Source organism: Hemitrygon akajei, chromosome 22 (assembly GCF_048418815.1).
Source record: "Hemitrygon akajei chromosome 22, sHemAka1.3, whole genome shotgun sequence".
In the NCBI taxonomy this organism is placed as follows: Eukaryota; Metazoa; Chordata; class Chondrichthyes; order Myliobatiformes; family Dasyatidae; genus Hemitrygon; species Hemitrygon akajei.
Window position 1 is genome coordinate 35,915,819 of NC_133145.1, and position 22,618 is coordinate 35,938,436.

Here is a 22,618-nt window from a genome sequence, read left to right on the forward strand (position 1 = left end):
ATTCACATGACCTGTGTAACTCAGCTGATGTGAGGACATCTGTGGGCTTGTTTCCCATGTGCATCAGAGCAACGAGCCCTGAGCAAAAGTCTTTTTATGTTTTCCAGTGCAGTCTCCATTGGGATTGATCTATTATTGTCACGTGTACTGAGCTACAGTGAAAGGCTTGTCTTGCGTACTGTTCCTACTGACCAAACTGAATTGAGGCAGACTGAGGTAAACAGTAGCTGAGTACAGAATAAAGTGAAATAGCTGCAGAGAAAGTGGAGTGCAGATAGGTAATAAGGTGCAAGATCATAATCAAGTATATTGTGAAGTCGAGAGTCCATCTAATACATTTACTAGTCTTACAGCAGTGAGGTACAGTCTGTCTTTGAGCCTGGTAGTATATGCTTTCAGGCTTTTGTATCTTCTGAGAGGGAGAGGTAGGGGGGAGGGAAATATATATAAATACAACAATATATAAATGTAAAAAACATCCAGGGTGGATAGAGGCTTTGATTATATTGGCTGCTCTACCAAGAAGTGAGAAGTATAGACTGAGTCCATGGAGGGGAGACAGTCACAGACAGAGCAGTTGACATACCAAACTGTGATGCATTGTGATGTTATTATTCTGGAAGTTCTCTTAGGATGTCAGGTTCAATGTGCTAAGCATAAACTTGTGTGAATTCTCTCGTTCACCAGTACATACACAATCCTTCAGGGGTAATTGCTGGATTGGAATATCTCACAAGTCTGAAAAATGCGCCTTTTAACCAGTGTATTTAGCCTGACCACCTGCAAGTGTCTGAAGGTATTGTGTAAGACATACACTTCTTGACTTCTATAATGTTCCCAGAAGAGGCCTTGTCTCTGATTTGGCTTAAGTTCACTAATGCTCTTGTCTATGGTCCTATGGCCAGCAGGAAAAATGTCATCATCTTTTCATGTGTGACCATATTTCTCAACTTTATGACTTCCCCAGAGACCTTGATGTTACTTTTCATCCTCAAACAATGAGGATGAACATTATCACTTGACTTATACGTGGCAAGTAGCTGAGATCTCCAGTATTCCTCAAGCTTCCTGGTATATTTACCCACCACAGCTGTCTGCCTGCATCACTGCTTTGCCTATGAAACAATTAGCAAGAATAGAATTGCCAACAAAACATCCTTCAGTGGCTTGTACAACAATGCAACACATCATGTGCATAGTCTTTAAAGATACAGTTGAATACATGTTCTATGATTTTGAGTTTACTGGATTGAACGGATGATGTATTCCAATGTGATGTGTATCGCTGTCCCTTCAAGCGAAGGAGATCTGCAACCGACGGTGGGGATAAATTGCAACAAATTTTTATCTATATAGAGTTTTATAGCCACTTTCCAGATCTGACTGTGACTAATGGGCCAACATCAATGCTTCACTATGTCAGTTTGTGTTGAACTCTGCCATGCTGATAGTCAGGTTGACCCAGATAGATAAATTGGCAGCTAGACATTGCTGTGAAAATTGGTTTGCAGCTCAAGTTCATAATAGGGAATACACTCACATCTTTTCTTGTGTGTATGGACACATTTATTCTCTTGACATTCATCGTGACATTTCTGTGCTAATCTTGTGAGCTGTACATAAGTGTCTATCATTATCGCAGTCAGCTGCCAGAGCTGAAGATTCACACTTACTTTTTCTTTGATGGCAATAATTGAACTATTCATAATCTTTGTAATATTTATGCAGCTCGTTAATACGACAGTATGACGTTCACTGTGGAACAAGCACAGCCTCATGCTTTTTGCTTTCCTCAAGGAACTTTCTGATCTGGGTCACTGGGAAAAAACACCCAGCAGAGGTCAGGAATAAGATGTTGTGTTGAAAGGAAAGTCTCTGTTATAGTCACTCCAGCCGCTGCCTAAGAAATGATAATCATTTGTTGCAAACAGAAATCCTGTGTAAATTGTTTCCACACCACCGAGAACAAAGATTGTGTTATTAGGAAAGAAAGGAAAATATCTTTGATGTATTCAAGAGCATAAATAAGTAAGCCAGTTTTACTTTTAATCATTAATGGAAATTCTAAAACATTCAAAAACCTGGTTTAAATAGGCAAATGTTTCCTGACCAAAGATAAAAGCCTCCCATATACATATCATGAAAACACATTAAAATACAACACAGACATGAGGAAATCTGTAGATGCTGGAAATTCAAGCAACACACACAGAATGCGCAGCAGGCCAGGCCAGAATACACCACCACATTATTATTGAATTCTTCTCTTCATACATTGTGAATCCCCTCTTTTGAGGGACACTTTGGAGAACCATCTTAAAGTGGTTGATACAATTGCTATTTTAAGACATTAAGCTTTTTCATGGAGTTTCATTCATTGAGGGAGAATCTTGCAGTTGATGAAAGTCATAAAAGTGAAATCATAAAACAGGAAAATCCGGGAATAAAATACTGGCAATCCTCAGCAGGTCAGGCAGCATTTGTGGATAGGGAAACACAGTTAATGTTTCAGCTTAAAGAACTGAGGAGTAGAGAACTTGTGGAGAAAATAGGGTGGCGATGGCTAGGGGAAGTACATAAGATATTGCCAGTTTTTTGAAGTTCATAACACAATATTAGCTCCTGGTTACACTGGGTTAGCACCTTCATTACTATGTGACTTGAACCATTCATATTGTGATTCTGATAATGGGCATACCAAATTATTCTCATGTGGAGCTACATCTTTTTAATAAAACTGAATGATCATTTTTCATAATACTTTGGGATGAGACTAATTTTAGTGTCTTTTCTCACTTTACAGGACCTCATTCTACACAAAGTGTAGCCAAGAAACTGTTTTCATGAATCCAATACTAGACTGCTTCAATGCCAAACAGAAATTAAATAGTTCAGTTGTAAAGCTTTCAAAAAGATCCCTCATGGTAGGCTGATCTAGAAGAATAAAACACATGGGATCCATAGAAAATTGGATTCCAAGTTAGTTTTTGTCATAGAAGGGAGAGGATAGTGGTGGAGGGATATTATTTTGACTGAAGTTCTGAATGTTCCACGAGGTTCAGTGCTGAACCTCATTTGGATTAAAATGTAGATGGGCTGATGGGCTAAGTTTTCAGATGACGCCAAATTTGGCGGTGTAGCAGATAATGATGAAGGTTGTCAAAGGATTCAGCAAAACATGTGAGCATAAAGAATGGGAGGTGGAGTTTAATCTGGGTAGTCTAAACTGCTGCACTTTGAGAGGCCAAACACAAGTGTAAAGTGTAGAGTAAACAGCAGGGCCTTTAAGAGCACTGAAGTACAAAGAGATCTTGGGGTCCAAGTTGATAGCTTCCTAAAAAATAGTAACACAAGTGGAAAGCATACTTGCCTTCAACGGTGGGTTGTTAAATATAAAAGACAGCTCTATAAAAATTTTGTTAGGGCTCATTTGGAATCTTGTGCTTACTTGTGGATGCAGAATAGGCTCATCAGGATAGATGTCTTGATTAGAAAGTACTTGCTGTAAAGAGTGGTTTAAAACTTAGATATTTTGTCTGGAGCATTGGAGGCTGAGGGGTAACATGATAGGAATCTATAAAACTGAGAGGTATAGATAAAGTAGATTAGTCTTTTTCTTCCATGATGGAAATATCAAATGCTGGAGGGCACAGTGATAAGTTGGTGTAGAAAGTTTAAAGAAGATTTGAGGGTTGTTTTTTTACACACAGAGGGTGGTAGATACTTGGAATGTGCTGCCAGATGAAGTAGAGGAAGCAGTTACAACATTCAAGAGACATTTACAAGGCATATGATCAGACAGGAAAAAGGAGGGTTATAGAGTAGGTGCAGGAAAATGGGATTAGTTTTGATTGTCATCATGATCTCCTCCTGTGCTATATTCTATGTCCCAGCTCTTTGAATGCATGTGTGTATCACATGTGCAAGCATACATACTCCCTAGTAATATAGCCCACTGATGTTTGCTGAAAACACTGACATTGCTACTCTGTAAATTGCTTTGACTATGTATATTAGGAACAACTTCTGCATTCTTTGTCAACAGAAGCATTGTTCTTGTAAAATTACATAAAATTGTTGGTAGGTACTCAACTTGCACACTCTCTAAATGCTGAAATTTCTTCGAAGCTACTTCAATAATACATTCCTTTGATTTGCATTGTAATATGGGTAATGATTACTCCTGCATTAATGTCCCTTTTGTTCGATCTTCACACTCCACACATGACTTGGAACAAGTGGGTGTGGCTTTTTGTCAAAGTTCAAGAGCTTAGCTATCTGCCTGGTAAGTAGGAACACATCTACAGAAAGTGTTTTTATTTCTTTGCAAGGTATCTGTACACTACATGGACGTGACTGATTGAAAGCTGCATATGGTCTGTGGCAAATGTTTAAAACCATGGCATGATAATGCTGCTTGCTGATGCTGGGGAATGTTACAGAGAATTTTATCAGTTGTTTATCAAATGGTTGGATTATGCAAGTATTCCTGATATGTTGTGTTTGATTGTTAGACCATAGTTTTTAGGTGACTGGTGACTATTGCAAGATTCTTTTCTGCTTGTAGAACATTCAAGTTAATAGGGAGTATTGTGTAACACTGTACTAAAATAGTGTTTTCGAGATTGTATTTTAAGGGAATGGTATAATTAGATTGTCATTGATAGGACTTCGGCCTTCTCTTTTTCAGAACTTCTTGTGGATAACCTTACTTTCTCACCTTCACCCTCTCACCCTTACCTTTACCCCCCTCTTTCTCTCACCCCTCTCTCTCTATCTCTATCCCCTCATCTCTCTTTCTATCTCTCTTTCTCCCTCTTTCTTTCTCTTTCCCTCTTTCTCTCTCCCCCGCTTTCTCTCTCCCCCGCTTTCTCTCTCCCCCACTTTCTCTCTCCCCACTTTCTCTCTCCCCACTTTCTCTCTCTCCCCCACTTTCTCTCTCTCCCCCTCTTCCTCTCTCTCCCCCTCTCCCCTCTCGTCCCCTCTCCCCTCTCGTCTCCTCTCCCCTCTCGTCCCCTCTCCCCTCTCGTCCCCTCTCTCCCCTCGCCCCCTCTCTCCCCTCGCCCCCTCTCTCCCCTCGCCCCCTCCCTCCCCCTCTCCCTCTCTCCCTCCTTCCTAGAAGTTTGTGAAGATTCCACATGATGTCTAAAACTTTTACAGATTCTATAGATGTGTAGTGGAGAGTATTTTGTCTGGCTGCATCACACCAATTCCCTTGAATGGAAAATCCTACAAGTAGTGGATACGTCCCAGTCTACTGTGGGTAAAACCTCCTCATATTGAGCACATCTACATGAAACACTGTTGCAGGAAAGCAGCATCCTTCATCAGGGACCCCACCACCTAGGGCATGCTCTCTTCTTGTTGCTGCCATCAGGAAGAAGCTCCAGGAGTTTCAGGACTCACACCACCAGGTTCAGGAACAGTTAATACCCCTCAACCATCAGGCTGGTGAATCAAAAAGGATAACTTCACTCAATTTCACTTGCCCCATCATTGAAAAGTTCCCACAGCCTATGGAATAACTTTCCGGGACTCTTCATCTCATATTCTCATATTCACTGTTTATTTATTTTTATTGTTTCTTTCTTTTTCTATTTGCAGAGTTTATTGCATTTTGCACACTTACTGAATGCTTAAGTTGGTGCAGTCTCTCACTGAGCCTCATTATTCTATTATGGAAATATTGAGTATGCCCACAAGAAAATGAATCTCGAGGTTGTATATGGTAACATATATATACTTGGTTAGTAAGTTTGCTTAGTACTTAAAACTTTGAACTTTAAACTGGAGATTCAGTCTGTCAGGAGGCTGCCTGTTCCTGTGATTGTAATGACATGGGGATGATGCCAATCAGTTTTACCTTTTGGCAGTATGGATCTTGGCTTGGGTGCTGCATTGTCAGTAGGGAGTCTCTCTGAAGCACAAGTGTTAGGGGAGTATTGGCTATGTCATTTGATCTTAATGGAGGTTCTACACTACTTGTCTCAAGATCCTGTCCCATTTCTATAACTGGACCTGGACAGCTCAGTTTGTGTTAGGTCTCAATAGCCTCATAACTGAGCAACAGCTGATGAATGTGCCCTGTCCAGATGTTGTACTTGCTAGTTTCTACTAGCACAGGACTAGTTCATGCCACCACCAGCATCGCAGGTATCCACTTTGTTCCAGAGATGTCTTTCCATTAGACCATAAGAGCAGGAATAAGTCATAGGAGCAGAATTAGGCCATTTGACCCATCGAGTCTGCTCCACCATTTCATCATGGCTGATCCAATTTTCCTCTCAGCTCCAATCTCCTGCCTTCTCCCCACATTCCTTTATGCCCTGACCAATCAAGAATCTATCAAATTCAGCCTTAAATATACGTAAAGACTTGGCCTCCACAGCTGCCTGTGGTAATGAATTCCACAGATTCACTACTCTCTGGCTAAAGAAATTCCTCCTCATCTCCATTCTAAAATTATGTTCCTCTGTTCAGAGGCTGTGTCCTCTGGTCCTAGACTTTCACATCGTAGGAAACATCTTCTCCACATCCACTCTATCAAGGCCTTTCAACATTTGATAGGTTTCAATGAGGTCACCCCTCATTCTCTGAATTCTAGTGAATACAGTCCCAGAGCCATCAAACACTCTAAGCCATCAAACCTGGAATCATTTTCATGAATCTCCTTTGAACCCTCTCCAGTTTCAGCACATCTTTTCTAAAATAAAGGCCCCAAACCGACTTCAAAACTCCAAATGAGGCCTCATTTGTGCTTTATAAATTTTCAGCATTACAAACTTGCTTTTATATTCTAGTCCTGTTGAAATGAGTGCTAACATTGCATTTGCCTTCCTCACCACACATTCGACCTGCAAACTAACCTTTAGAAAATCCTGCATAAGGACTCTCAAGTCCCTTAGCACCTAATTTTTTGTACTTTCTCTCCTTTGAGAACATGGTCAACCCTTTCATTTCTTCTACCAAAGTACATGACCGTATACTTCCTGACACTGTATTTCATCAGCCACTTCTTTGCCAATTTTCCTAATTTGCCTAAATCCTTCTGTAAATTCTCTACTTCCTCAAAACAACCTGCTCCACACCTATCTTCATATTGTCTGCAAACTTTGCACAAAAGCCACCAATTTCATCATCCAAGTAATTGACATATAACGTTAAAAAAAATCAATCCCAACATACATCCCTGTGGAAAATCGCTAGTCACCGGCAGCCAACCAGAAAAAGCTCCCTTTTCCCACTCTTTGCCTCCTGCCAATCAGCCACTACTTAACCCATGCTAGAATCTTTCCTGTAATACCATGGGCTCGTAGCGTGTCAAGCAGACTCGTGTGTGGCACCTTGTCAAAGGCCTTCTGAAAAACTAACCAATTCTCCTTTGTCCTGCTTGTTACTTCTTCAAAGAATTCCAGCAGAATTGTCAAGCAAGATTTCCCCTTGAGGAAACCATGTTGACAATAGCCTATTTTATCCTGTGCCTCTAAATATCCTGAGACCTCATTCTTAATAATCGACTCCTACATCTTCCCAACCACTGAGTTCAGAGTTACTGGCCTGGAGTTCCCTTTCTTCTGCCTCTCTCCCTTCTTGAAGAGTGGAGTGACATTTGCAATTTTCCAATCTTCTGGAACCATTCCAGAATCTAGTGATTCTTGAAAGATCATTACTAATGCCTCCATGATCTCTTCAGCCAGCCCTTTCAGAACTCGGTTCCTAGTGACTTATCTACCTTCAGACCTTTCAGTTTCTTTCTAGTAATGATAACCACACATTTCATGCCCCTGACACCTGGAGCTTCCACTATACTGCTAGCATCTTTTACATTGAAGACTGATGCAAAATACTTATTCATTTCTTCTGTCGTTTTGCTGTCCCCCATTACTACTTCAACAGCATCATTTTTCAGCAGTCCAATATCCGCTCTTTTCTCTCTTTTACACCTTATGTATCTGAAGAAACTTTTAGTATCCTCTTTAATATTATTGTCTATTGGTCTGCTTTCAATTATAGTTCCTCTTTACCTTAATGACTTTTTTAAGTTGCCTTCTGTTGGTATTTAAAAGCTTCCCAATCCTCTAACTTCCCACTAATCTTTGCTCTATTATATGCCCTCTCTTTTGCTTTTATGTTGGCTTTGACTTCTCTTGTTAGCCATGGTTATGTCATCCTTCCTTTAGAACACTTCTTCCACTTTGGGATGTGTATATATCCTCAGTCTTCTGAATTGCTTCCAGAAATTCCAGCCATTGCTGCTCTGCCATCATCCCTGCCAGTGTTCTTTCCCATCAATTCTGGCCAAGTCCCCTCTCATGCCTCTATAATTCCCTTTACTCCACTATAATACTGATACATCTGACTGTAGCTTCTCCTTCTCAAATTTCAGGGTGAATTTGATCATATTATAGTCACTTCCACAGATCGGTGTTCTTTTACCTTATGCTCTCTAATCAATTCCGATACATTGCACAACACTCAATCCAGAATAGTTGACCTTCTAGTGGGCTCAACCATGAGCTGCTCTAAAAAGCCATCTTATAGGCACTCTAGAAATTTCCCCTCCTATAATCCAGCACCAACCTGATTTTCTCAATCTATCTACTTATTGTGGTCTCCCATGGTTATTGTAACATTGCCCTTTAGACATGCATTTTCTATCTCCCATTGTAATTTGTAGACCGCATCCTTCCTACTGTTTTGGGGTCTGTATGCAACTCCCATCAGGGTCTTTTTACCCTTGCAGTTCCTTAGCTCTATCCACACCTTCCAGCCCTATGTCATTTCTTTCTAATAATTTGATTTCATTATTTACCAACACAGCATGCTGCTTTTCTGCCTACCCTTTTGATACAATATGTATTCTTAGATATTAAGCACCCAGCCATAATATTTCAGCCATGATTTAGTGATGCCTACAACATCATATCTGTCAATCTGCAACTGTGCTGCAAGTTCATCTACCTAATTCCATATACTGTGTGCATTTAGATGCAACACTTTCAGTCCGGTATTCATCCTTCTCTATTTTGTCCGCTTTTTACATTGCAATTCATTCTGTTGACTGCATTTTTGCCTGAGGAACAGCCCTTCCTCAAAACACATTATGTCTGTTTGTAAACCAGCTACCTCATCTTCAGCACTATTATCTACTTCTCCTAAGATACTTCTTGCATTGAAGTATAGACAGCTCACAAGACATAGGAGCAAAATTAGGCCATTCAGCCCATTGATTCTGCTCCGCTATTCCATCATAGCTGATCTCGAGTCCGACTCAATCCCATACCACTGCCTTTCATGGACCTCTGGTTCCCTTCTACAGTCTATAATCAGTTGCTTGATCTTGCTGACATTGAGTGAGAGGTTCTTGTTATGATACCACTCAGCTCAGGACGCTATTTGCATCATGCTTAACCTTTTGATTCCTTGTTCCGGGCAAGTACCCTCTCTCCTGCCCTGAAAATTCTGTACCTTGCTTTGGTCTCTTTCTTTCTTTGGGTTTTCTGTTCATTTAGCACAATCTGGTCTGTGTTTGGGGGTCGAAGCAGGTTAAGCCAGGTGTCGAGCTGACTTTCCGTCAGTGCAGTGGTTAGAGCCATTTTGGTGGAGGTGTGAGCTGTATTGGAGCATCATGTCAGTAAGAAAGTGCTAAGATGCTGGTTAGTATCCACTTGTCACTGAAGTCTCCAGGGCCTGTTTCATTGTTTGAAGACCATCAGTGGCTGGATGGTATTCTGCTCACTTGCTGAATACTGTTTGCTTCCATAAATGCTTTGAACCCTTCAGATAGGAGTTGTAGGAGTTAAGAAAACCCAAAATGGCTAAAGATGGAATGTAATTTCTCAGCGTACTCTTCAGATGTAATGCACTTCTTGGAGCAGCTTTAGGCCATTTGGTGTGTACGTCCACTACAACCTAGAGCCTGTGGCCTTCTACAGGTCCCGCAAAATCAATGTGACTCCTCTGTCATGGTTCTTCAGGCCAATTCCGTAGGTGCAAAGGAGCAAGTTAAGGAAAGTTTCTCACTCACTGAGAATACGAGCCTGGTTTGGCCTTGTCTTTAATGGTTACATCCAATCCTAGCTGCAAGAAGTCTGATTTTGTTCCTGCACACTACACCAAAGCACTTGCTTTTTTGATGATGGGCGAATGAAAACACAGTAGCCCCATAGTAAACATCCTGGTTGGATTGTGACAGAGCCCAGTGTTGCATTTGACCAGCAGCCAGGGAAGGAGTGTGGACCAAAACTTGACGTCAAGGGGCAACAATCTGTCAGTAGTGTGACTCATCAGCCAAAGAGGAATTGATGGAATTTTTTTAACTCCCAAAGGTAATTGCAAGTGCTTCCCGCTCGATGTGGGCAGAGGCTTTCTGCCTTGCTTAATGTCCTTGATGTGAAAGCAATTGGACACTCTTCACCTGACAGCATAATGTGTGAGATAATTGCCCCCACACAATAGAGTGATGTGTCACAGGACAACGGTATGGGCAATGATGGGTTGAAGTGCGTGAGTACTTCAGATTGTGACAAAACAGTTTTGACCTTTTTAAAAGCCTCTTCGAAACAGACTGTCTATTGATAGTGTGTTGACGTATTTAAAAGTTCATACAAAGGTTCCGGACCCTTATCCCATATTCCTTGAGTCTTTGTTGTGTGGGTGCTTTGAAAGTGCTCATGCTGATTTTACCCAGTAATGAGTAAGTCATAAAGTAGCTTTGCACCTCATTAATCTGCTCAGGATCTGGTCCATTGCTCACTGAAAGGTGCAGAGTCGAGGTGATACCAAACAGAAGTTTTCATGAACTTTGTTCAAAGTTCAAAATAAAATAAAGTATCAGAGAGCATGCATGTCATCACATACAAACCAGAGTTTCTTTTTCTTGCAAGCACACTCAACAACTCTGTAGAATAATAACTGTAAACAGGATCAATGAAAGAGCAAGAGTATTGAAGACAAACTGTGGAAATGCAAATATAAATAAATAGCAATAAATAATAAGAGCATGAAATAACAAGACAAAGAGTCCTTAAAGTGAGATCATTGGTTGTGGGAACACCAGGAATAGAATGAGTGTAGTTATCCTCTTTTTTTCAAGGGCCTGACATTTGAGGGGTAGTAACTGTTTTTGAACCTGGTGAATCAAGTCCTGAGGCACTTGTACCTTCTACCTGATAGCAGCAGAGAGAAAAGGCCATGGCCTGAGTGGTGAGGACCTTTGATAATGGATGCTGATTTTCTATGGCAACGTTTCATGTAGATGCTCTCAGTGGTTGGGAGGGCTTTATCCATGATGTACTGGGTTGAATCTAATACCTTTTGTAGGAATGCATGGGCACCTGTGCTGATGGTCAACAGTTCTTGTGCCTCTGGCTCCGCATGCATCTGCAAATACGCCAAACACAAGTCGTTCTTGCTAATGTCTGTCGTTCAGCCAATCCTGCAAAAAGGTCATCAATGAGGGGAATAAGGCATTGTTCAGCTCTAAGACCCTGCTTAATGGTTACCTTGAAGTCTCCACAAAGCCTTAAAGATCCATCCTTTTTTTTTTAAGATAGGAACCACTAGAGTTGCCCTTTTACTTACAAACACTGATTCGAATACCTTACTTGGACCAGTCTTTCCAATTCAGCCTCTTTGGTTTGAGGGTCTATGGAGCAGATCTTACCTTCAGACATTTGGGTGTTGTATTGGGCTTAACAGCCATCATAACAGTGATTCCTTTCATAGTGTCCGGTTCTCCATTGAATACTTATGTGTGTTTCTTCAATATATCTCATAGACCTGTGCACCCACCTATCAAATGCACTTCTTGCCTGTTAGTTTGCGCTGCTCCAACCATGAGTGGCCCAGAAATGCTGCATTACAGCCTATAACAACGTACAGTGCAAGTTTCTTTCTCTGTTCGTTAATCTCCACTGTAACATGTACTACTCCATTCAGTCGAACAACCTCACCAGTGTAAGTCTTCAAAGTCAACCTTGCCCCTTCTCGGGTGAAATGCTGCAATGTCTCCCTGTAAACTGTCTCTGAAACCAGTGATACTGCAGCACCTGTGTCCACTTGCATTCTCACTGTGACTCCATCCAACTACAGGGTCACCCAGCCGCTGTCTTTGTGCACTCAAAGCTCCTTCCAGCACAGAGTGAGAGTCACTCAGTCCATCTTCAGCATCTTATTCACATTTCATCTTGCATTTCCAAAGGTCATTTCTCTTTCTTACTGTGTTTTTGTTTAACAGTGTCTTTTTATTTCTGAAGGCACATCCAATATGTCCCTTTTTGCCATAGCCTCGGCAATCTAAATCCTTATATACCAGCATTTTTTGGCTGAATGCCCAGTTTTGCCACAATGGTAACGTTGATTGGCACAGAACAGATTGACCAGTGACACTTCGAATGCAGTGAGAGAGGGAGTTTAGAAGCCTAATGGCCTGAGGAAAGAAACTGTTTCCCATCCTGACCATTTATTAAGTTTCAGCAGCAACTTTATGGCATGGGAAGATGTGCTTAATAGCTGTGCTTCTTTAGCTGCCATCTCCATATATATACTAATCTCACTTGACTTCTGTAACGTTAGTCTGTCTTCTGAGTTTATCATGTAAAGTGCCATTCTGTGACTGCCCAAAATCACTGTTCAGACACTTGCTTCAGCATCGCCATGATCTGTGAAATGGACTCACCTTCCTCTTGTTCCCTGTTTTTGAAATCAAAATCTGTTAGGAATAATCAGACGTTGAGGTGAATAGTGGTTCTTTAAGACTTTACCTATGTCTTCATAAAGCTTATACCCAGGCTTTGCAGGTTGCATTAGATTGTGTAATAAATTAAATGTTTTTTCACCCATTGCAGTCAGAAAAGGTTGGAACACGAATATCATCTGAAATTTGATTCACCCTTGCAAAATATACAAATCTTCCAGTATATGAACTCCATTGCTCTGTCGTTTCATCATACAGCCCCGTACTTCCAAACATTGCCACCATTTTCAAACACAATCACGTTGCAAAAGTTAATTTGTCTTATCCATCCCTCACCCTCACTCCCTCTCCTCCCCCTCCCCATTCACTCCACCTCCCTCTCCTTCCCCTTCCCCCTCCTTCCCCCCTCCCCCTCTGTTACCTGTTTTATTTAACTGTCCCTTTCGCATTTTCCTTCCTCAGATTCTTCACTCAACATGCTTCTTGCAGCCATTTTCTTTTTGCTCACCTACATTATACAGCGGTACACTGCCAGCATTACACACAGACTTGCTGAAGGGAAGAAAACATTAAAATATCGCGTGAGGACTTGTCATCTCATCGTCAGTTGTTACGTTTGTGGTTGTGGGAAGCCGAGTGCCTGTGAATGCCACACACTCGAGAGACGGAGGGGTGAGGAACAAACATGTAGCTCTTTATTTTGCTTTTAGTCCTCTACCCAGAATGCTCTCTCACATTACATTGAGCACATAACACACAGGGAAGCTTGACAGCAACCCTTAAGGGTCAAAATGTCCATGAATAGATAAGTTTCACAATAGGTACTCACCAATTAAAGTCAAAGAAAAGGAGTTTCCTCTGAAAGCTCTGACTGGAATTTTCTAGCAAAGACACCTGTGGAAGTAAGAATCATTTTGTACAGAAAATATATTTATAATTACAGTAAGCTAGCTGTTGCCAGTGGAGCAATCCTATTAGGCCCTCATATCTCCCTGTACTGCTGCATACTATCTCACTCGCATTCTCTCTCACATACCACCCTATGATTCCTTTTGGTATAAATCTACACTAAGTGGTAATGTGTGGTAGTAAATTTGCCCATGAACATGTATTTGGGACGCAGGAGAAATCTCCTATAATCTTTGGAAGAGCATGCAAACTCCACACGGACAGCACTTACACTCAGGCTTTGAACAGACTCCTAGAGCTGTAGGACAGCGGGTCTAAATGGTGAAGCAGTGCACCACCTGTACAGCAGATCTCCACGGGACTCCAGGACTGTGGAGGAGACTGGATCTGAATAAAGGAGCAGGCTTCCCAGGGCAACTGGTCTACTTGTGCTTCTTCAGCTTATGCTTTAAGGTACCCCATTGCTTTGGAATTCTTCCCCAGAAGCCCCTCAGTCCACAGCACAACATGGACTTGCTTTACATGCCTCTGAACTACCAGAGCACACCAAAGAATGGAACTGAATTTCCAAGCACCAGTTCCAATGACCCAATAAAAACAATTGACCACATGCAGTAATTCTTGGTAATTTCTGATCAAACCTGGATGAACATGCCTTATTAGTGTATAAGGTCAATTGATTTATTTTTGTCACATGTACTGAGGTACAGCGAAAAACTGCTCTTGCATATTGTTCACTGTTGGGACGGCCAGCTGGTGGCACAACAGCGTCAGCGCCGGACTCCGGAGCGAAGGTTCCCGAGTTCGAATCCAAGTTGGGCCACCCCCGAGCGCACTTTCCATCCGTGCCGGGTTGAGCGTCGAGCTAGCCACTCGGCCTCGTTAAAAAAAAGGGTCAAGTCAGGAACATTCATATCGTGACCAATCACGCACCAGACCAGAATGGTGCGACACACTAAACAAAATTGGGTCAGCATGGTATGTAGTGGTCAGCATCATAATATAATAGTGCCAGTGACCCAGGTTCCTTACTGGTGTCGGTAAGGAGTTCTCCAGATGCTCCGGTTTCCTTCTGCATCCCAAAGATGTACGAGTTAGTAGATTAATTAAGATGGGTGTTGAGCCAGAAGGGCCTTCTGTTTTATGAAGGGTGAGGATGCCACTTTGTAGACACCAGTGCTAAGGTGTCCTGATGAAGGATTTCGGCCAAGAAAGTCGACAGTTTACTCTTCTCCATAGATGCTGCCTGAGTTCCTCCAGCATTTTGTGTGCATTGCTTTGATTTCCAGCATCTGCGGATTTGCTCGTTAGTGTTAAGGATGATCGTGTCGAAGATGATGGTGCCTATCTTACTGATTGCAGACCATTGGGCAAGAAGTCAAGGACCCAGTTGCAAAGAGAAATGTTGAGCACACGTCTAGGATTAGGGAAATGTGGCTGCTTGGAATTATCAGTTGTATTTAACCTTTGTCCACTTTTTTCATGGTTATTCATTATTTTCTCTGGGATGATTTCCATTTTGTACTGTCTCCTGCAGAGCATGGCGAAGAACACTGGACTTAATGACAGGGGTAGCAGACACAGAATAGAGATTTGCTTTTGTCGATGAATTGGAACATTTCTCCACTCAAATAAAACTGATCCAAGCCAAAAACTGTTGTGGAATATGATTCAAGAGGAAAATATCTAGCAAGTTATTCTGTAAGGACGCAAAAATGTGAGATTGTGAAGATTTCTGAAGTGTACAGAAAGTAGCTTCGGACAATCTCATGAAATATTAACCATTACCTCCTAGGGCAAAGTATTACCGCAAAAAACAACAAAACCCTGCTAATATAAAATAGAGGATGATGCTTCCAATGATAAATAGCTGGGCATGTTAACCAGTATTTCTAATTTAATCAGCATAATTGCACATAAACAAGTTAATTAAGGAGGAGTTACCAGATAGTACCTAGGTTTGAGGACCTGAGTTACAAAAAAGATCTATGTAGGGTGAGACTTTATTCCCTGGAATATTGGAGGTTGACGAGTGACCCGATAGATATATGTAAGTTCGAGGAGCATTGACAGGATTGAAGCACATGGTGCCTTTTTCACCCTGGGAAGAAGTGCTTAAAGACAAGAGGGCATAAGTTTATGATCAGAGGCAAGAGAGTTAAAGGGGACTTTAGGATCAGCTGCTTCACATCAAGGATGGTGTGTGTTTGGAATAAGCTGTCGATAGTGGTTGAGGCCAGCACTTAAGCAAAAAGTACAGAAGAGATAAAGCGGAGCGGCCATTGGTGAGAGGAGAAGTGACAGGCTTTGGCGAGGTAAGCGGGTAGGTGGACTTCGTTTTTTGTTTCTCTTTGCATTTTTTTTGAGGAATGGAGAGCATGTCGGTAGGGTTAGTGTTTTGCTCTGGTGTCAGATGCGGGAATCCTGGGAATCTTCCAGGCTTCCAGATGGCCACATCTGCACCGGGTGCACTGAGATGCAGCTCCTGAGAGACCGTGCTTTGGTTCTGGAGCTGCGGCTCGATGACCTGCAGCTTATTAGGGAGAGTGAACAGGAGATCGAGAGGAGCTACAGGGAGTTAGTCACCCCGAGGCTGCAGGAGTTAGACAAGTGGGTGACGGTCAGGGCAGTGAAGGGAAGAGCTCAGATAGTAGAGAGCATCCCTGTGGCCGTCCCCCTTAGTAATAGATAGATACTTTATTCATCCCCATGGGGAAATTCAACTTTTTTCCAATGTCCCATACACTTGTTGTAGCAAAACTAATTACATACAATACTTAACTCAGTAAAAAATATGATATGCATCTAAATCACTATCTCAAAAAGCATTAATAATAGCTTTTAAAAAGTTCTTAAGTCCTGGCGGTTGAATTGTAAAGCCTAATGGCATTGGGGAGTATTGACCTCTTCATCCTGTCTGAGGAGCATTGCATCGATAGTAACCTGTCGCTGAAACTGCTTCTCTGTCTCTGGATGGTGCTATGTAGAGGATGTTCAGAGTTATCCATAATTGACCGTAGCCTACTCAGCGCCCTTCGCTCAGCTACCGATGTTAAACTCTCCAGTACTTTGCCCACGACAGAGCCCGCCTTCCTTACCAGCTTATTAAGACGTGATTGCACAACACCCAATCCAGCACAGCCGATCCCCTAGTGGGCTCAACAACTAGCTGTTCTAAAAAGCCATCCCTTAGACATTCTACAAATTCTCTCTCTCGAGGTCCAGTACTGACCTGGCTTTCCCAATCCACTTTCATGTTAAAATCCCCAACGATTATCATGATACTGCATTTCTAACACGCCTTTTCTATCTCCTGCTGTAATTTGTAATCCACATCCTGCTTGCTGTTTGGAGGCCTGTATACAACTGCCATTAGGGTCCTTTTACCCTTGACATTTCGTAATTCAACCAATAGAAATGCTACTCCTCCCAATCCTATGCCATCTATTTCTAATGATTTAATATTATTCATTATACACAGAGCCACACCACCCCCTCTGCCTACGAACCTATCTTTCTGATACATCGTACATCCTTGGATGTTCAGCTCCCAATGGCAGCCATCCTTTAACCAAGTTTCAGAGATGGCCACAACGTCATACTTGCCAATCTGTAGCTGAATTTCAAGATCGTCCATTTTATTCCTTGTGCTGCGTGCATTCAAATGTAACATTTTCAGTCCAGTAGTTGTTGCTTTTTGTTTAAACTGCACCACACCTCTATTGCCTTGTAACTCATTACCCCTGGCTGTGATTAAGCCTCAACTCCTGCCTGTTCTTTCTATAATCCTGTTGCAGGCTATCTTTGATTTATTTCTGTTTTCCCCTTCCTCAACCCTATTACTCCGGTTCCTATCCCCCTGCTAAATTAGTTTAAACCCTCCTTAATAGCTCTATTAAATGTGCCCGCTAGGATATTGGACCCCCTTTGGGTTCAAGTGTAACCAGTCCTTCTTGTACAGGTCCGTACCTCCCCCAGAAGAGGCCCCAGTGATCCAGGAATCTGAAGCCCTGCCCCCTACACCAGTCTCTCAGTCACACATTAATAATCATGCTATGCTTGCACTCGCCAACACATGGCACAGATAGCAATCCTGAGGTTACTACCCTGGAGGTCCTGCTTTTCAGCTTCCTACCTAACTCTCTGAATTCTCTCTTCAGGACCTCCTCCCTTTTTCTACCTATGTCATTGGTACTAACGTGTACACCCATTGTTCACCCTCTCCCTTCAGAATACTCTGCACCCGACCCGAGACATCCCGTACTCAGGCACCTGGGAGGCAACACACCATGTGGGTATCTCTGTCAAGCTGACAGAACCTCCTGTCTGTTCCCCTCACTATAGGATCCCCTATGACTACCGCATTCCTCATCTTCCTCTTTCCTTTCTGCACCACAGAACCAGGCTCAGTGCCAGAAATCTGGCTGCCGTGGTCGTCCTCTGTCAGGTCACCCCCCCTCAACCGCATTCAAAACGAGATAACGGTTCGAGTTCACATTGAAATTTGAGAAGGAAAGAATAAAATCCAATGTGTTGGTACTTCAGTGGAATAAAGGAAATTACAATGGCATGAGAGGGGAACTGGCCAAAGTTGACTGGAAAGGGGCATTTGCAAGAAGGACAGCAGAGAAGAAAAGGCTGGAGTTTCTGCGAAAAATGAGGGAAGTGCAAGACAGGTACATCCCAAATAAGAAGAAATTTTCAAAGGGAAGGACACTACTAGGACTAACAAGTGAAGTCAGACCTAAGTAAAAGCAAAACTGGGCATACAAGGAAGCCAGAGCTAGTGGGAAGATAAAGGATTGGGAAGCTTTTAAAAACTTGCAGAAGGAAACTAAAAAGTTCATTAGGAAGGAAAAGATAAATTATGAAAGAAAGCTGGCAACTAATAGCAAAGAAGACATGAGTAAATCTGCAAATGCTGGAAATAAATAAAAACACAAAATGCTGGCAGAACTCAGCAGGCCAGACAGCATCTATGGGAGGAGGCAGTAACGACGTTTCGGGCCGAAACCCTTCGTCAGGAGTGAAGTAACATGGGATGGTCGAGGGGGGATAAGAAGTGGGGGGAGGGATAAAGTAGAGAGCTAGGAAGTGATAGGCTGGAGGGAAATGGGCTAGGGGGAAGGTGGAGAATTATGGGAAATAAAAGAGAAAGAAAGGTAGGGCTGGGGGGAGATTATAGTGAGGGGGGAGAAAAGAGAGAGAAAGAGAACCAGACTAAAATAATAGATAGGGATGGGGGTAGGCAGGGGTATCAACGGAGGTCAGTGAGTTGGATGTTCATGCCGGCAGGTAGGAAGCTACCTAGGCAGGAGATAAGGTATTGCTCCATCGACCTGCGTGCGGCCTCATCTTGACGGTAGAGGAGGCCATGGACAGACATGTCGGAGTGGGAGTGGTCTGTGGAATTGAAGTGTGTGGCCACGGAGATCCCGCCACTGCTGGAGGACCGAGCGCCGGTGTTCGGCGAAACGGTCTCCCAGTCTGCGGCGGGTCTCCCCAATGTATAAATGGCCACATCGGGAGGACCGGATACAGTATATCACCCCAGTTGACTCGCAGGTGAAGTGGTGCCTCACCTGAAAGGACTGTCTGGGGCCTGGGATGGTGGTGAGGGAAGAAGTGTGGGGGCAGGTGAAGTTATTCTGGTCCTCACCTATCACCCTACCAGCCTACAGATCCAACGTATAATCCTCCGTAACTTCCGCCACCTCCTACGTGATCCCACCACCAACCACATCTTCCCCTCCCCCCCACTCTCGGCTTTCTGCAGGGATTGCTCCCTACGCGACTTCCTTGTACATTCATCCCCCCCATCCCTCCCCACCGATCTCCCTCCGGGCATTCATCTCTGCAAACGGAAGAAGTGCTACACCTGCCCCCACACTTCTTCAAGATGTCAAGATGAGGCCACACGCAGGTCAATGGAGCAATACCTTATCTCCCGCCTAGGTAGCCTCCTTCCTGCCGGCATGAACATCCAACTCACAGACCTCCGTTGATACCCCTGCCTACCCCCATCCCTATCTATTATTTTAGTCTGGTTCTCTTTCTCTCTCTTTTTTCCCCCCTCACTATAATCTCCCCCCAGCCCTACCTTTCTTTCTCTTTTATTTCCCATAATTCTCCACCTTCCCCCTAGCCCATTTCCCTCCAGCCTATCACTTCCTAGCTCTCTACTTTATCCCTCCCCCCACTTCTTATCCCCCCTCAACCATCCCATGTTACTTCACTCCTGATGAAGGATTTCGGCCCGAAACGTCATTATTACCTCCTCCCATAGATGCTGTCTGGCCTGCTGAGTTCTGCCAGCATTTTGTGTTTTTAATAGCAAAGAAGATACTTGTGCAAGATACTCTAAAGGTTAACCTCCAGGTTGAGTTGGTGGTGAAGAAGGCGAATGCAATTTTGGCATTCATTTCTAGTGGTATAAAATACAACAGCATGGAGTATTGTGTGCAGTTTTGGGCTCCTTATTTTAGAAAGGATATACTGACATTGGAGAGGGTTCAGAGAAGATTCACAAGAATGATTCCAGGAATGAAAGGGTTACTGTATGAGGAACATCTGGCAGCTCTTGGGCTGTATTCCCTGGAGTTCAGGAGAATGAGGGGGGATGTCAGAAACACTCCATATGTTAAAAAGCCTGAACAGATTAGATATGGCAAAGTTATTTCCATGGTAGAGGATTCTAGGACAAGAGGGTATGACTTCAGGATTGAAGGATGTCCTTTTAGAACTGAGATGCGGAGAAGTTACTTTAGTCAGGGAGTGGTAAATCTGTGGAATTTGTTGCCATGAGCGGCTGTGAAGGACAAGTCATTGGGTGCATTTAAGGCAGAGATAGATAGGTTCTTGATTAGTCAGGGCATCAAGGGTATGAGGTGAAGGCAGGAGAGTGGGGATGACTGGAAGAATTGGATCAGCCCATGATTGAAAGGCGAAGCAGACCTGATGGGTCAAATGGCCTACTTCTGCTCCTTTATCTTATGGTTTTATGTTCTAAAATGTAAAAACCATCTAGAGAAGTACTTTGGATAGGAGTGACTTAGAGGGCTATAGCCAAAAGCAGGCAGATGGGACAAGCTAGCTAAGCTACACAGCTATTAAGGACGAGTTGAGCGAAAGGACTTTTTTCTGCGCTGTATTTCTCTAAGTAGGCCATTCAGCCTCTCAAAACCATTCTACTGTTTAATAAGAATAAGCCCAGAAAGCATTTTGCTTATCAAAAACCTTTCTAACCTTATTTTAAAATTATAGAGAGGATCTGCTACCTCCACTCTTTGTCCAATACTATGTCATGATAAAGTGTGTTCTGAATCCTCATGGCTAAGCCTACAGTCATGGAATACAAAATAAAACAAAAATCTTTTTCCATTGGAATCGGTATTGGACAAGGAATCAGGCTCAATATCACTGGCTTATGTTGTGAAATTTGCTGTTTTGCAGCAGCAGTACATAATGATGAAAAACTATAAATTATGATTACAATAAGTATGTGTAAAACTTAAATTAAGAAATAAGTGCAAAAAAGAGAAGAAGAATGGAGTGAGGTAGTGTTCATTGATTCATTATCCATTCAGGTGGAGGTGAAGGAGCTGTTCCTAAAATGTTGAGTGTGCGTCTTCAGGCTCCTGTACCTTTTTGATGGTAGAGTGAGAAGGTGGCCTGTCCTAGATGATGAGGGTCCTTAATGATGGATGCCACCTTTTTGAGGCCTCGCCTTCTGAAGGTGTGCTTGATGCTGGCCGTGATGGAGTTGGCCGAGTTTACAACTTTCTGCAGCTTTTTCTGTTCCTGTGCAGTGGCCGCTTCATACCAGATGGTGATGCATGCAGTTATAATGCCCTCTGTGGTACATCTTAAAAATTTGCGACTGTCTTTGGTGACATACCCAATCTCCTAATGAAATATAGTCACTGTTGTGCTGTCTTTGTAATTGCATCAATATGTTCGGCCCAGGATAGGTCTTCAAAGATAGTGACACTTAGAAACTGGAGCCCATTCACCCTTTCCACTGCTTATTGCTCTGAAGACTGGCCTGGGTTCCCATGACTTCCTGCATCCTGCTTTTTGGGGTTTGTATTATTAAGGGAAAAATCCGACATACCCTGCAATTAAACCTAGACAAGGTTTCCTCACATTTTATACCATTTTCTATACACATTTTCTCATCGAATTGATAAATCTCAGTTCAGATTGTGTGGTTCAGTAACAGTTCTCTAATCTGGTTAAAATCATACTTATTGTGTGCCTCGTTCAAACAGAGACCCAGTAGTGGCCTATGTACAGCAATAGCCTTTGTAATCTCACCATTGTGCAATGTAAAATCCCATAGAAATTGGCAGTAATGCAATAGTTGGGGCTGTTTGCTCCCTTGTGTCTGGGAATTCCAGGCAATTGATGTAGGATGTGATTTATCATCCTTATTAAAGTATTTCCAGCCAGGCAACTCATTGCACAGACATTGTGCGCAAAGATTCTGGTTTCTTAAAGCTCTTCTCCTCTTTCTTTTCCATAGGGTTTTCTCAGGGATTATTTCAGATCACTGACTTTAAAATAATAAAACGGATTTTTTGCATTGATCATTTGTTTTAAGGAATTTTGTTTAGGTAGCATATTATATGCAGTTGTGAAAATCCAAACACAGACAATATTTGTCCAGTATAATCTTTTTGATTAGTACTCAGTGAGAACCTTACAAAGGTTTTTTTTTGGAGAAAATATCTTACAAATTGTCTATAGACTTGGAAAACTCTGCTTACATCATTGTATAAATGAGATTTATGTAAAGTAAAGCATCAGTTTGCATGCATTAATGAATTAAAGTGTGTACATTTTACTTGAGAAAACTTTGATACCATATCATGGGAAAGTAGATAAACCATTCAGGAAATAACCTATTTAAATGTAACGGTTTCTTATGCATGTTAGAGACTACAGGAAATGCTCTTATCTGTCATTGTATGAAACTTTTAGTGTTTCTATATTTTTTTAAGTTGTGTCTAG

General features: G+C 42.4%; 1 protein-coding gene across 9 annotated transcripts in view; it reads left to right on the forward strand.

Moving 5' to 3' along the window:
• LOC140714630 (septin-9-like) overlaps window positions 1-22,618 on the forward strand; it is a 307,344-nt gene that overhangs the window by 232,659 nt on the left and 52,067 nt on the right. The window lies entirely within an intron of this gene.